Source organism: Pristiophorus japonicus, chromosome 10, assembly GCF_044704955.1.
Source record: "Pristiophorus japonicus isolate sPriJap1 chromosome 10, sPriJap1.hap1, whole genome shotgun sequence".
Lineage (NCBI taxonomy): Eukaryota > Metazoa > Chordata > Chondrichthyes > Pristiophoridae > Pristiophorus > Pristiophorus japonicus.
In genome coordinates this window covers 200,239,891-200,253,443 of record NC_091986.1, presented here as the reverse complement: position 1 = coordinate 200,253,443, position 13,553 = coordinate 200,239,891, and the positions used below count along the sequence as shown (strand labels likewise).

The 13,553-nt window shown below is 46.8% G+C and overlaps 1 protein-coding gene across 1 annotated transcript in view; it reads right to left on the bottom strand.

The window, feature by feature from the left end:
• Positions 1-4,342, bottom strand: part of plcxd1 (phosphatidylinositol specific phospholipase C X domain containing 1) — a 31,388-nt gene extending 27,046 nt beyond the window's left edge. The window contains exon 1 of the mRNA XM_070892496.1: positions 4,188-4,342. The gene's annotated coding sequence lies outside the window, so the exon portion shown is untranslated. The remainder of the gene's footprint in view (positions 1-4,187) is intronic.
• Between the last annotated feature and the right edge of the window lie 9,211 nt (positions 4,343-13,553).

Sequence of the window (13,553 nt, the reverse complement as noted above, 5' to 3'; positions counted from 1 at the left end):
GCCTGCCTTTTCAATAACAGAGCACAGAAGGAGGCCATTCAGTCCATCGGGTTTTGCGGGAGCCTCATCCAAATCCTGAATTCTGCACTCTAAAATGTAATGGGGTCGGTTTTGGGGAGGGAATGTGTGGTTAAAATCTAGGCCACTATCTTTATATGAAGGATTAAGATTAGTGCAGAATACAACGCGTAAATTCTTAGACAACTGAACAACGTAGGGGAGAACTGTTGCAAGAGGGAACAGCTCATCTTAATACCCTACAATCAGCTGTGGCTCAGTGGGTAGCACACTTGCCTCTGAGTCAGAATGTTGTGGGTTCAAGTCCCACTCCAGGACCTTAAGCACAAAAATCTAGGCTGACACTCCAGTGCAGTTCTGAGGGAGTGCTGCAGTGTCAGAGGAGATGTTAAACCGAAGCTCTGGCTGCTCTCTCAGGTGGACGTACAATTTCCAATGCCACTATTTCGAAGAAGGGCAGCGGAGTTATCCCCTGTGTCCTGACCAATATTTATCCCTCATTCAACATAACAAAAACACAGATTATCTGGTCATTATCACATTGCTGTTTGTGGGAGCTTGCTGTGCGCAAAGTGGCTGCTGCGTTTCCTACATTACAACAGTGACTACGCTCAAAAAATACTTTGTTCGTTGTAAAGCGCTTTGAGACATCCAGTGGTCGTGAAAAGCGCTATAGAAATGCATGCCTTGCTTTTTAAACTGACAGCGACTTGTAAGATACCTGTCCCGTCAAGCGTTGCCATTTTCTCCAGCCGCAGGATGAGTCAGCCCAGCAACACACGCGAGTTGCACATTGTCATCCCGTACAGACTTTCTCCCACTGCTGCGTCAGAAAACAAACATCATAATTGTAGCTTTTAAATAACTGCTTGCGGGCTAAGCTTGCACATGCTAAGCCGTTTTTGGAATTATCCCCAGAGGCTGTGGGTTCCACCCTGCACTGTGACCGCTACAGAACACCAGCAGTAAAGAACAGAAGCTGAAATTGCTGCTGCAATTGAAACGCAGCACCATGCTGAACCGATCTTTCCAGTTTTACCATCCTCCCTCCCTCCAGATCCAGTGCAGCATGAATAGAAACCGCCATCCTGAGAATTCAAAGCCAGCCACAAGATAATTGCAGATAAGAAAGATCATTCTTCCCTTCCTAATTATAGGAACACGAGGAGGCCATTTAACCTGGGACTGTTCTGCCTTTTAATGAGAGAGAATGTTTCCACTTGTGGGGGAGAGCATAACTCGAGGCCATTAATATAAAGATAGTCACCCAGAAATCAAATAGGGAATTCAGAAGAAACTTCTTAACCCAGAGAGTGGTGAGAATGTGGAATTCACTACCACAGGGAGTGGTTGAGGTAAATGCTATAGTTGCATTTAAGGGGAGGCTAGACAAGCATATGAGGGAGAAGGGAATAGAGGGTTATACTGATAGATTTAGATGAGGAAAGAAGGGAAAAGGCTCCAGTGGAGCTTAAACGTTGGCATAGACTGGTTGGGCCGAATGGCCTGTTTCTGTGCCGTATATTCTGTGTAATCCTGTGTAAAGATTATGGCTGATCTGTGACCTAACTCCATATACCTGCCTTTGCTACATATCCCTTTGGTTATCAAAGCTCTATCAATCTCAGATTTAAAATTAACAATTGACCTAGCATCAATTGCCGTTTGCAGAAAGAGAGTTCCAAACTTGTACCACCCTTTATGTGTAGAAATGTTTCCTAACTTCACTCTTGAAAGGCCTGGCTCTAATGTTTAGACTTTGCCCCAAATTCATCCATCCAGGAAGATTCTAAAGTTCCCCATTGTAGAACATAAGAACATAAGAAATAGGAGCAGGAGCAGGCCATACGGCCCCTCGAGTCTGCTCTGCCATTCAATAAGATCATGGCTGATCATCGACTTCAACTCCACTTTCCTGCCCGACCTTCATATCCATTGATTCCCCTAGATTCCAAAAACCTATCGATCTCAACCTTGAATTTATTCAGAGACTCAGCATCTACAGCCCTCAGGGGCAGATAATTCCACAGATTCACAACCCTCTGAGTGAAGAAATTCCTCCTCATCTCAGTTTTAAATGGCCTACCCTTTATCCTGCGACTCTGCCTCTTAGTTCTAGACACTCCAGCCAGGGGAAACAACCTCTCAGCAGCTACCCTGTCAATCCCCTTCAGAATCTTGTATATTCCAATGAATTCACCTCGCATTCTTCTAAACTCCAGAGAGTATCGGCCCACCCTACACATAAGACAGTCCTCTCATCCCAGGAATCAATCTAGTGAACCTTTGTTGCACCGTTTCTAAGGCAAGTATATCCTTCCTTCGATAAGGAGACCAAAACTGTGCACAGTACTCCAGGTGTGGTCTCACCAAGGCCCTGTACAATTGCAGCAAGACTTCTTTACTCTGACACTTACAACCCCCTTACAATAAAGGCCAGCATGCCATTTGCTTTCCTTATTGCTTGCTGTACCTGCATGCTAGCTTTCTGTGTTTCTTGCACGAGGACACTCAAAAATCTCTGAACACCAACATTTAAAAGTTTCTCACCATTTAAAAAAATATTCTGTTTTTCTATTCTTCCTACCAAAGTGAATAACCTCACATTGCCCTATAGAAGCCAATTGTTTCTTTAATGTTTCCAGGTTTTTGCTTCCAGTTGATCGATCCTTGAGAAGAAAACTTCCTGATATCAGTCTTAAAATTCCCCTTCCGCATCAAAAAAAACTTCCCCCAAGATTCCCACACCCTCGCCCTGAACCCATGCCTTTCCCAAGCTTCCCTCCTACCTCCCCAAGCTCATTCTGCTCCTTAAACCCTATTCCCACTAAACTGCTGACCATCCATTGTAAATGTTTCTCTGTCCTCAGGTACTGCCCCCCTCCCACGGACCATTCTCCTCCTCAAAACATCCACCCCCAATTTCTCTGCTCTTGCAAACTACTGATCAATCCCCACCTTCCTTTTCCTCTCCAAACTTCATAAATAAGTTGCCACCTCCCATCTTTCCCCCAACTGCATGCGGATCAGCCATGATCTTGTTGAATGGCAGAGCAGGCTCGAGGGGCTAGATGGCCTACTCCTGTTCCTGTTCCTAATTCTTATGTTCTTATGTGAATCTCTCCAGTCAAGTTTCAGCCTTAGAATCTTTCTCGGGTATAAATCCACTAGCTCCCACAGCACTCAGATACCCTAGCCAAGCCTGCATTCTTTGTGTGTCTGCTGAAGTGAATCCCAAGGCTTCTTGACCATGGGTGCACATAAAGATCCCACGGCACTATTTCGAAAAAGAACAGGGGATTTTTCGCCGGTGTCCTGGCCAATATTTATTCCTCAACCAACGTCACTAAAACAGACTGCAAGGTCATTATCACATTGTTGTTTGTGGGAGCTTGCTGTACACAAATTGGCTGCCGCGTTTCCTACGATACAACAGTGACTACATTCCAAAAGTACTTCATTGGCTGTAAAGCGCTTTGGGACGTCTGGTGGTCATGAGAGGCCGCTATATAAATGCAAGTTCTTTCTTTCTATGATAGCACCGCAGCTGAATCCAATTCTGTCCACATCCGAACATTCCAACACACAAACTTCCCAGCACAAAGCACATGGATAGCAATTATCAGCAACAACCCTGCCTAATGTTTCCCATTGCACCTTATACAATCATAGAATGATACAGTACAGGAGGTTATTCGGGCCATCATGCCGGTGGCTTTTTTGGGAGAGCTGTCCAATTAATCGCCCTCCAAGCAGCCCTGCAATGTTTTCCCCTTCCAAGTATTTATCCACTTCTCTTTTGAATGTTACTATTGAATCTGCTTCAAGGAGATTTGAATTTGTTAAATCCGGGAATGCAATTTACCAGCCACATTAGAGGAACCGAGAGATTGAGGGAAATCATGAACTCTCTCCACAGTATCCTGTGCATAAAAAAATGCAATTGGATTGAGGGAGAAAAAAAAACTTGCAGATCTAAGGAGGAAATGAGCCAGCAAGGTAGCAACTGACTGGAAACTAGAGTTTGACGTGTATTCCCGTTGCAGAACAGGGTCATTGAAACTTTGAATCAGGGTGATTGAAACATAGCCGGAGTGCAATTGTAAATAAACAATGTGCCAAGGCGTCAGACAGACAGAGAGGGAGAGAGAGGGGGAAGAAAGCGCTACCGTGTCTCCACTGTGCTTCTGATGGAGAGAATCTGTCCAGGGCTTTCAATCCGCTGTCTGTGCCCCGGTTGCGGTGTTTCTCCGCTGTCTGTGCCCCGGTTGCGGTGATTCTCCGCTGTCTGTGCCACGGCTTCACTTGCCTTTCCGCTGTCACTGCAGACTTGCAGCGTTTGTGCGCAAGTCAGAAGGGGCGGGTGTTTATTATGAATACATTCCGGATGTAATTGTTTATACGAATCAAATTTACTCTGAAAGTTGGTCATCCAGTCCAATGCTCAGCAAGAGAGAGCTTATGCGTTATATTATTGTGCCGATCTTAAAAATAAGCATAGCTCCATTTTATTTAAATATAGTTGCGATTATTCGAATTGAAATGCCACTGTGCCAATATCTGTAACCCACTGGTTAAAGTGCAGAAACAAATTATTCTATTCATAAACTGCTTCTATCCCACTATTATATCATCATAGGCAGTCCCTCGAGGAAGACTTGCTTCCACTCTTAGCATGCGTTCTCAGGTGACTGAACAGTCCAATACGAGAACCACAGTCTCTGTCACAGGTGGGACAGGTTGAAGGAAAGGGTGGGTGGCGAGCCTGGTTTGCCACACGCTCTTTCCGCTGCCTACGCTTGATTTCTGCATGTTCTCGGCAACGAGACTCGAGGTGCTCAGCTCGCTTCCGGGTGCACTTCTTCCACTTAGGGCGGTCTTTGGCCAGGGAGTCCCAGGTGTCGGTGGGGATGTTACACTTTATCAGGGAGGCTTTGAGGGTGTCCTTGAAACGTTTCCTCTGCCCACCTTTGGCTCATTTGCCGTGAAGGAGCTCCGAGTAGAGTGCTTGTTTTCGGAGTCTCATGTCTGGCATGCGGACAATGTGGCCTGCCCAGCGGAGCTGATCAAGTGTGGTCAGTGCTTCAATGCTGGGGATATTGGCCTGGACGAGGACGCTAATGTTGGTGCATCTGTCCTCCCAGGGGATTTGTAGGATCTTGCAGAGACATCGTTGGTGGTATTTCTCCAGCCACTTGAGGTGTCTACTGTACATGGTCCACGTCTCTGAGCCATACAGGAGGTATTATAGTATAAGATGTGACTCACCTCCTGACTCCCCAAAGCCTTTCCACCATCTACAAGGCACAAGTCAGGAGCGTGATGGAATACTGTCCACTTGCCTGGATGAGTGCAGCTCCAACAACACTCAAGGAGCTCGACACCATCCAGGATAAAGCAGCCCGCTTGATTGTCACCCAATCCACCACCTTTAACATTCACTCCCTCCACCACCAGCGCACTGTGGCTGCAGTGTGTACCATCTACAAGATGCACTGCAGCAACTTCGACAGCACCTCCCAAACCCATGACCTCTACCACCTAGAAGGACAAGGACACCCTGGCTTGGAAATATATCACCGTTCCTTTATTGTCGCTGGGTCAAAATCCTGGAACTCTCTTCCTAACAGCACTGTGGGAGTGCCTTCACCACACGGACTGCAGCGGTTCAAGAAGGGGCTCACCGCCACCTTCTCAAGGGCAATTGGGGATGGGCAATAAAGGCTGGTCTTGCCAGCGATCCTCACATCCCGTGAATGAACAATAAAAATTAAAATAGAGCCAGGTCCCCTTTAAGACAGAGCATTCTCGAGGGTCCAGAGAAATGCAGCAGTGCAGAGGATCTGGAGGGACTTGTGCTCTTCTCTAACATCAGAGTGCATTCTCGGAGGTAGGTGGAGCCCAGGAACCAGGTTGTATTATTTGCATGTCATTTAATATAAATAGAATCATTCACTGTAATAAAGCTTGTTATTATAAAAACCACTCGTGTGTGTATCCTGTCACCAGACTAACAACCCTTTGATATAAGAACATAACAACATAAGAACATAAGAAATAGGAGCAGGAGTAGGCCATACGGCCCCTCGAGCCTGCTCCGCCATTCAATACGACCATGGCTGATCTGATCATGGACTCAGTTCCACTTCCCTGCTGCTCCCCATAACCACTTATCCTCTGTCTATTTCTGTCTTAAATTTATTCAATGTCCCAGCTTCCACAGCTCTCTGAGGCAGCGAATTCCACAGATTTACAACCCTCTGAGAGAAGAAATTCCTCCTCATCTCAGTTTTAAATGGGCGGCCCTTTATTCTAAGATCATGCCCTCTAATTCTAGTCTCCCCATCAGTGGAAACATCCTCTCCGCATCCACCTTGTCAAGCCCCCTCATAATCTTATACCTTTTGATAAGATCATCTCTCATTCTTCCGAATTCCAATGAGTAGAGGCCCAACCTACTCAACCTTTCTTCATAAGTCAACCCCCTCATCTCCGGAATCAACCTAGTGAATCTTCTCTGAACTGGCTCCAAAGCAAGTGTATCCTTTCGTAAATATGGAAACCAAAACTGCACGCAATATTCCAGGTATGGCCTCACCAATACCCTGTATAGCTGTAGCAAGACTTCCCTGCTTTTATACTCCATCCCCTTTGCAATATAGGCCACAATTCCATTGGCCTTCCTGATCACTTGCTGTACCTGCTTGATTGTAACCACTAAAAAATCCATGAGCAAAAGTCAGCTGTGAATCAGTGGGTAACACACTCGCTTCTGAGTCAGAAAGCTGTGGTTTCAAATCCTACTCCAGGAGCTTGAGCACATAAATCTAGGCTGACACTCCAATGTAGTGCTGAGGGAGCGCTGCACTGTTGAAGTTACCATCTTTTGGATGGGACGTTAAACCGAGGCCCCGTCTACCCTCTCAGGTGGACGTAAAAGATCCCATGTCACTACATCGAAGAAGAGCAGGGGAGTTATCCTCGATGTCCTGGCCAATATTTATCCCTCAATCAACATAACAAAAACAGATTATCTGGTCATTATTGTCATGGATCTAGACATGTTACTGCCTGTACTATTACAAGGTGTGCCACCAGAGGGCACTATAGTGGGAGACTTGTAGGTTACCTGTACAAGTATGCCAGGCCTAGTATAAAAGACAGGCCACCATGTGTGATCCTCACTCTGGAGTTATATTAAATGGACTAAGGCCACTACAGTTCAAGTGCAATACATTGCCTCGTGGAGTCATTATCAGAGCATCCAAAGACATAAAAATTGGCGACGAGACTACAGACTACGAAAATGGCTAATCTTAGTACGTTGCAGCAGTTCACCGATGTGATGATTGGGATGCCTTTGTGGAGTGGCTCGACCATTTCTTCACAGCAAACGACCTGGCAGGCGACAATCCGGCCACACTGGCTGATAAGCACAGAGTTATCCTGCTAACCAGTTGTGGGTCCACCGTCTATGGCCTCATCAGGGACTTGCTGGCACCAGCGAAGACAATGACCAAAACATACGAGGAGCTTGTAACGCTGATCCAAGAACAACTCAAGCCCGAAGAGAGCATCCTCACAGCCAGACACCAGTTTTATACCTACCGACGGCCCGAAGGTCAGGAAATCGCGAAGTATGCTGCAGACTTCAGGAGGCTGACGGCCTTGTGATTTCGGCAACCACCTCACCGAGACGCTGTGGGATATCTTTGTCATCGTAATCGGCCACAAGGGCCTTCTTCACAGGCTACTATCTGCGGATACCACAGTCACACTGCAGAAGGCCATCACCGTGAGCCAGGCATTCATGACCTCGACCTGCGGCTCTAGGCGGATGACTCATCCTCAGGACTCAAACCTGGCAAGTACTGTACTTGGCGCCTTTTAGAGGCTGGACTGTAGAACATGAATCTCCTCAGGGGAGAGAGAACAGACCCCAGAGTCCCTTAACTCAGAGTCCGCCGAGGGGGGCTAATCATGCAGCACCATGCTGGCATTGCAGAGGGAATCACAGGGCTCACCAGTGCCGTTTTAAGGACTATGTGTGTGACAGCACACAGGGCCACTTCCAGCGAATGTGTAAAAGAAATATGACTCACTGTGTTGATGAAGAGTCTGCAGATGGCCATGAATCCAGCGTGGATTGTGAAGCGATAGTCAGAGAGGCAGCTCAGCCCACGATGAGGTGCATGGAATGTTTACCTGCACCACAGAATGTTCCCCGTTGAGGATGGAAGTCGAGATAAATGGCATTCCAGTCTTCATGGAAGTGGACACAGGGGCGACCCAGTCAGTAATGAATCAAGAAGCCTTTGAGAGGCTATGGGACAATCAAGTTGAATAACCCAAGTTGGTCCTAGTTCAGGCAAAGCTATGCACCTACACCAATGAACTTATCCCAGTCGTTGGCACTGCGGATGTAAAGGTACTCCATGATGGCGCGGTGCACAAGTTACCACTGTGGATTGTTGCAGGTGATGGACCAACGCTACTCGGAAGAAGGTGGATGAAGAAGATTCATTGGAGCTGGGAAACATAGAAACATAGAAAATAGGTGCAGGAGTAGGCCATTCGGCCCTTTGAGCCTGCACCACATTTCAATAAGATCATGGCCGATCAATAACCTCAGTACCTCTTTCCTGCTTTCTCTCCATACCCTTTGATCTCTTTAGCCGTAAGGGCCATATCTAACTCCCTCTTGAATATATCCAATGAACTGGCATCAACAACTCTCTGCAGTAGAGAATTCCACAGGTTAACAACTCTCTGAGTGAAGAAGTTTCTCCTCAACTCGGTTCTAAATGGCTTATCCCTTATTCTTAGACTGTGACCCCTGGTTCTGGACTTCCCCAACATCGGGAACATTCTTCCTGCATCAAACCTGTCCAATCCCGTCAGAATTTTATATGTTTCTATCAGAACTCCTCTCATCTTTCTCAACTCCAGTGAATACAGGCCCAGTCGATCCAGTTTCTCCTCATATGTCAGTCCTGCCATCCGGGAAACAGTCTGGTGAACCTCCGCTGCACTCCCTCAATAGCAAGAATGTCCTTCCTCAGATTAGGAGACCAAAACTGAACACAATATTCCAGGGGAGGCCTCACCAAGGTCCTGTACAACTGCAGTAAGACCTCCCTGCTCCTATACTCAAATCCCATAGCTATGAAGGGCAACATGTCATTTGCCTTCTTCACTGCCTGCTGTACCTGCATGCCAACTTTCAATGACTGATGTACCATGACACCCAGGTCGCGTTGCACCTCCCCTTTTACTAATCTGCCGCTATTCAGATAATATTCTGCCTTCGTGTTTTTGCCACCAAAGTGGCTAACCTCACATTTATCCACATTATACTGCATCTGCCATGCATTTGCCCACTCACCTAACCTGTCCAAGTCACCCTGCAGCCTCTTAGCACCCTCCTCACAGCTCACATCGCCAACCAGCTTAGTATCATCTGCAAACTTGGAGATATTACACTCAATTCCTTCATGTAAATCATTGATGTATATTGTAAATAGCTGGGGTCCCAGCACTGAGCCCTGCAGCACCCCACTAATAACTGCCTGCCATTAACTGTTTATCCCTACTCTCTGCTTCCTGTCTGCCAACCAGTTCTCGATCCATATCAATACATTACCCCCAATACCATGTGCTTTAATTTTGCACACCAATCTCTTGTGTGAGACCTTGTCAAAAGCCTTTTGAAAGTCCAAATACACCACATCCACTGGTTCTCCCTCGTCCACTCTACTAGTTACATCCTCAAAACATTCTAGAAGATTTGTCAAGCACGATTTCCCTTTCATTAATCCATGCTGACTTGGACTGATCCTGTCACTGTTTTCTAAATGCGCTGCTATTTCATCTTTAATAATTGATTCAAACATTTTCCCCATTACTGGTGTCAGGCTAACTGGTCTATAATTCCCTGTTTTCTCTCTCCCTCCTTTTTTAAAAAGTGGTGTTACATTAGCTACCCTCCAGTCCATAGGAACTGATCCAGAGTCGATAGACTGTTGGAAAATGATCACCAATGCATCCACTATTTCTAGGGCCACTTCCTTAAGTACTCTGGGATGCAGACTATCAGGCCCTGTTGATTTATCGGCCTTCAATCCCATCAATTTCCCCAACACAATTTTCTGACTAATAAGGATTTCCTTCAGTTCCTCCTTCTCATTAGACCCTCGGTCCCCTAGTATTTCCGGAAGGTTATTTGTGTCTTCCTTCGTGAAGACAGAACCAAAGTAATTGTTCAATTGGTCTGCCATTTCTTTGTTTCCCATTATAAATTCACCTGATTCTGACTGCAAGGGACCTACATTTGTCTTCACTAATCTTTTTCTCATCACATATCTATAGAAGCTCAGTTTTTATGTTCCCAGCATGCTTCCTGTCATACTCTATTTTACCCCTCCTAGTTAAGCCCTTAGTCCTCCTCTGCTGAATTCTAAATTTCTCCCAGTCCTCAAGTTTGCTGCTTTTTCTGGCCAATTTAAATGCCTCTTCTTTGGATTTAACACTATCCTTAATTTCCCTTGTTAGCCACGGTTGAGCCACCTTCCCTGTTTTATTTTTACTCCAGACAGTATGTACAATTGTTGAAGTTCTTTAACTTAATTTAAAGAATGTGATCTTTAAATGTTTGCAATTGCCTAACCACCGTCAACCCTTTAAGTATCACTCAACAAGTCTATTCTCGCCAATTCACGTCTCATACCATCGAAGTTACCTTTCCTTAAGTTCAGGACCCTAGTCTCTGAACTAACTGCGTCACTCTCCATCTTGATGAAGAATTCTATCATATTATGGTCACTCTTCCCCAAGAATTCTATCATATTATGGTCACTCTTCCCTCGCACAACAAGATTGCTAATTAGTCCTTTCTCATTACACATCACCCAGTCTAGGATGGCCAGCCCTCTAGTTGGTTCCTCGACATATTGGTCCAGAAAATCATCCCTAATACACTCCAGGAAATTCTCCTCCACTGCATTGCTACCAGTTTGATTAGCTCAATCTATATGTAGATTAAAGACGCCCATGATAACTGCTGTACCTTGATTGCACGCATCCCTAATTTCTTATTTGATGCTGTCCCCAACCTCACTACTACTGTTTGGTGGTCTGTACACAACTTCCACTAGCGTTTTCTGCCCTTTGGTATTCCGCAGCTCTACCCATACAGATTCCACATCATCCAAGCTAATGTCCTTCCTTACTATTCCGTTAACTTCCACTTTAACCAGTAACACTACCCTACCTCCTTTTTCTTTCTGTCTATCCTTCCTGAATGTTGATTACCCATGGATGTTGAATTCCCAGCCTAGGTCACCCTGGAGCCATATCTCCGTAATGCCAATTATATCATATTCGTTAATAGCTGCCTGCGCAGTTAATCCACCTTATTACACATACCTCTCACATTGAGGCATAGAGCCTTCAGGGCTTGTCTTTTTAACACACTTTGCCCCTTTAGAATTTTGCTGTAATGTGGCCCTTTTTGATTTTTGCCTTGGGTTTCTCTGCCCTCCACTTTTAGTTTTCTTCTTTCTATCTTTTGCTTCTGCCCCCATTCTACTTCCCTCTGTCTCCCTGCATAGGTTCCCATCCCCCTACCATATTAGTTTAACCCCTCCTCAACAGCGCTAGCAAACACTCCCCCTCGGACATTGGTTCTGGTCCTGCCCAGGTGCAGACCGTCCAGTTTGTACTGGTCCCACCTCCCCCAGAACCGGTTCCAATGTCCCTGGAATTTGAACCCCTCCCTCCTGCACCACTCTTCAAGCCACGTATTCATCTTAGCTATCCTGCGATTCCTACTCTGACTAGCACGTGGCACTGGTAGCAATCCTGAGATTACTACCTTTGTGGTCCTACTTTTTAATTTAACTCCAGCTCCATAAATTCGCCTTGTAGGACCTCATCCCATTTTTTACCTATATCATTGGTACCTATATGCACCACGACAACTGGCTGTTCACCCTCCCCCTCCAAAATATCCTGCAGCCGCTCCGAGACATCCTTGACCCTTGCATCAGGGAGGCAACATACCATTCTGGAGTCTCAATTGCAGCAGCAGAAACGTCTATCTATTTCCCTTACAATAGAATCCCCTACCACTATAGCTCTCCCACTCTTTTTCCTGACCTCCTGTGCAGCAGAGCCACCCACGGTGCCATGGACTTGGCTGCTGCTGCCCTCCCGATGAGTCATCCCCCACCAGCACCCAAGGCGGTGTATCTGTTTTGGAGGGGAATGACCGCAAGGGACCCCTGCACTACCTTCCTTCCACTGCTCTTCCTGATGGTCACCCGTTCCCTATCTGCCTGAGTAACCTTTATCTGCGGTGTGACCAACTCACTAAAAGTGCTATTCACGACATCCCTCCAGCGACCCCTCCAGCGATCGATGTCCCCTGTGCTAAGAGGCAAAGCAAACCCCCACCTGAGGTTGGATCCGGCACCAGAGAGCAGACCAGCACAACACCCGAGGCACAGACCGCTCAGCACGACTGCGTGGAGATGATCCAGCTGAGATGACCTGAACGCACCTTCCAGGCTCCAGTGGCAGAACCCGGGGAGAAGAGGATCAAAGCAGTCGACATCGTGGAGGGAAGAAAGATGGCGCCCAAACCATGAGGTGAGGCGCTGAAGAAAAAGATGGTGGAGGCCAGACCACGAGGTGCAGCGCTGATGAAGCAACACGTGGCACCAAGCGAAGAAGAGGATTGGGGTAAAGATAGCAAGGCTCTCTTAAAGGAGGCCTGCAACCCACCACACTTAAAGGGACAGTTCCACATTCTCAATTAATGTAATAGCAACTGTGAGTTAAATGTAAAGCTTGTAATTGATGATCAGAGTTTTATACACATAATAAGCAAAGAAAAGACTACCGATTGTGATCGGAGCTACAGTTTATCTAGAATGAGTAATGAAACGTTGTGCGATGTAGGGTTTCAACTGCATTCTGATTATGTAGCGGGCAAACACCCATCGGAGCACACAGGTCCAGCGGGCTACCCAACGCTGTAGCCTGCGTCCCTGGGACCAGTGATGCACCATGAAGTGTGGCCACAAGCAACCAATATAGACAAGCTGCAGAGCAAGCGATCTCAGGAGGGCAATGGCACCAACATCGATACCCTGCCCCTGATCGGCTCCATCTCTCAGGCACCCAATGGCACTAACTGCCACGAGCCGAAAGAGCAAACCGCGCTAAGGCGCAGCCCCCAGACCCTATCGCCACCAAGGCTACACCCGGGAACGAAGGGTCACCCACAACAGTCCTCCCAAATGGGACCGGGACCAGCCAGGATCTCAACCCAAATAACGCCCAGGCAAGTGAGTCAGCAGTTCCCTGTGCACTGCCGGACGACTGCTCCTCAGGAACAGCAGCGACCCGGACCGCAAGGATAGGACAGGGCAGTCACAGGCATCTGTGAACCTGCCTGACGCTAGGAGCAATGGCAAAGGCCCCGAGAGTAGGCAACTTGAGCCAACCGGGTTCTCACTGCCAGCACTGGGCAC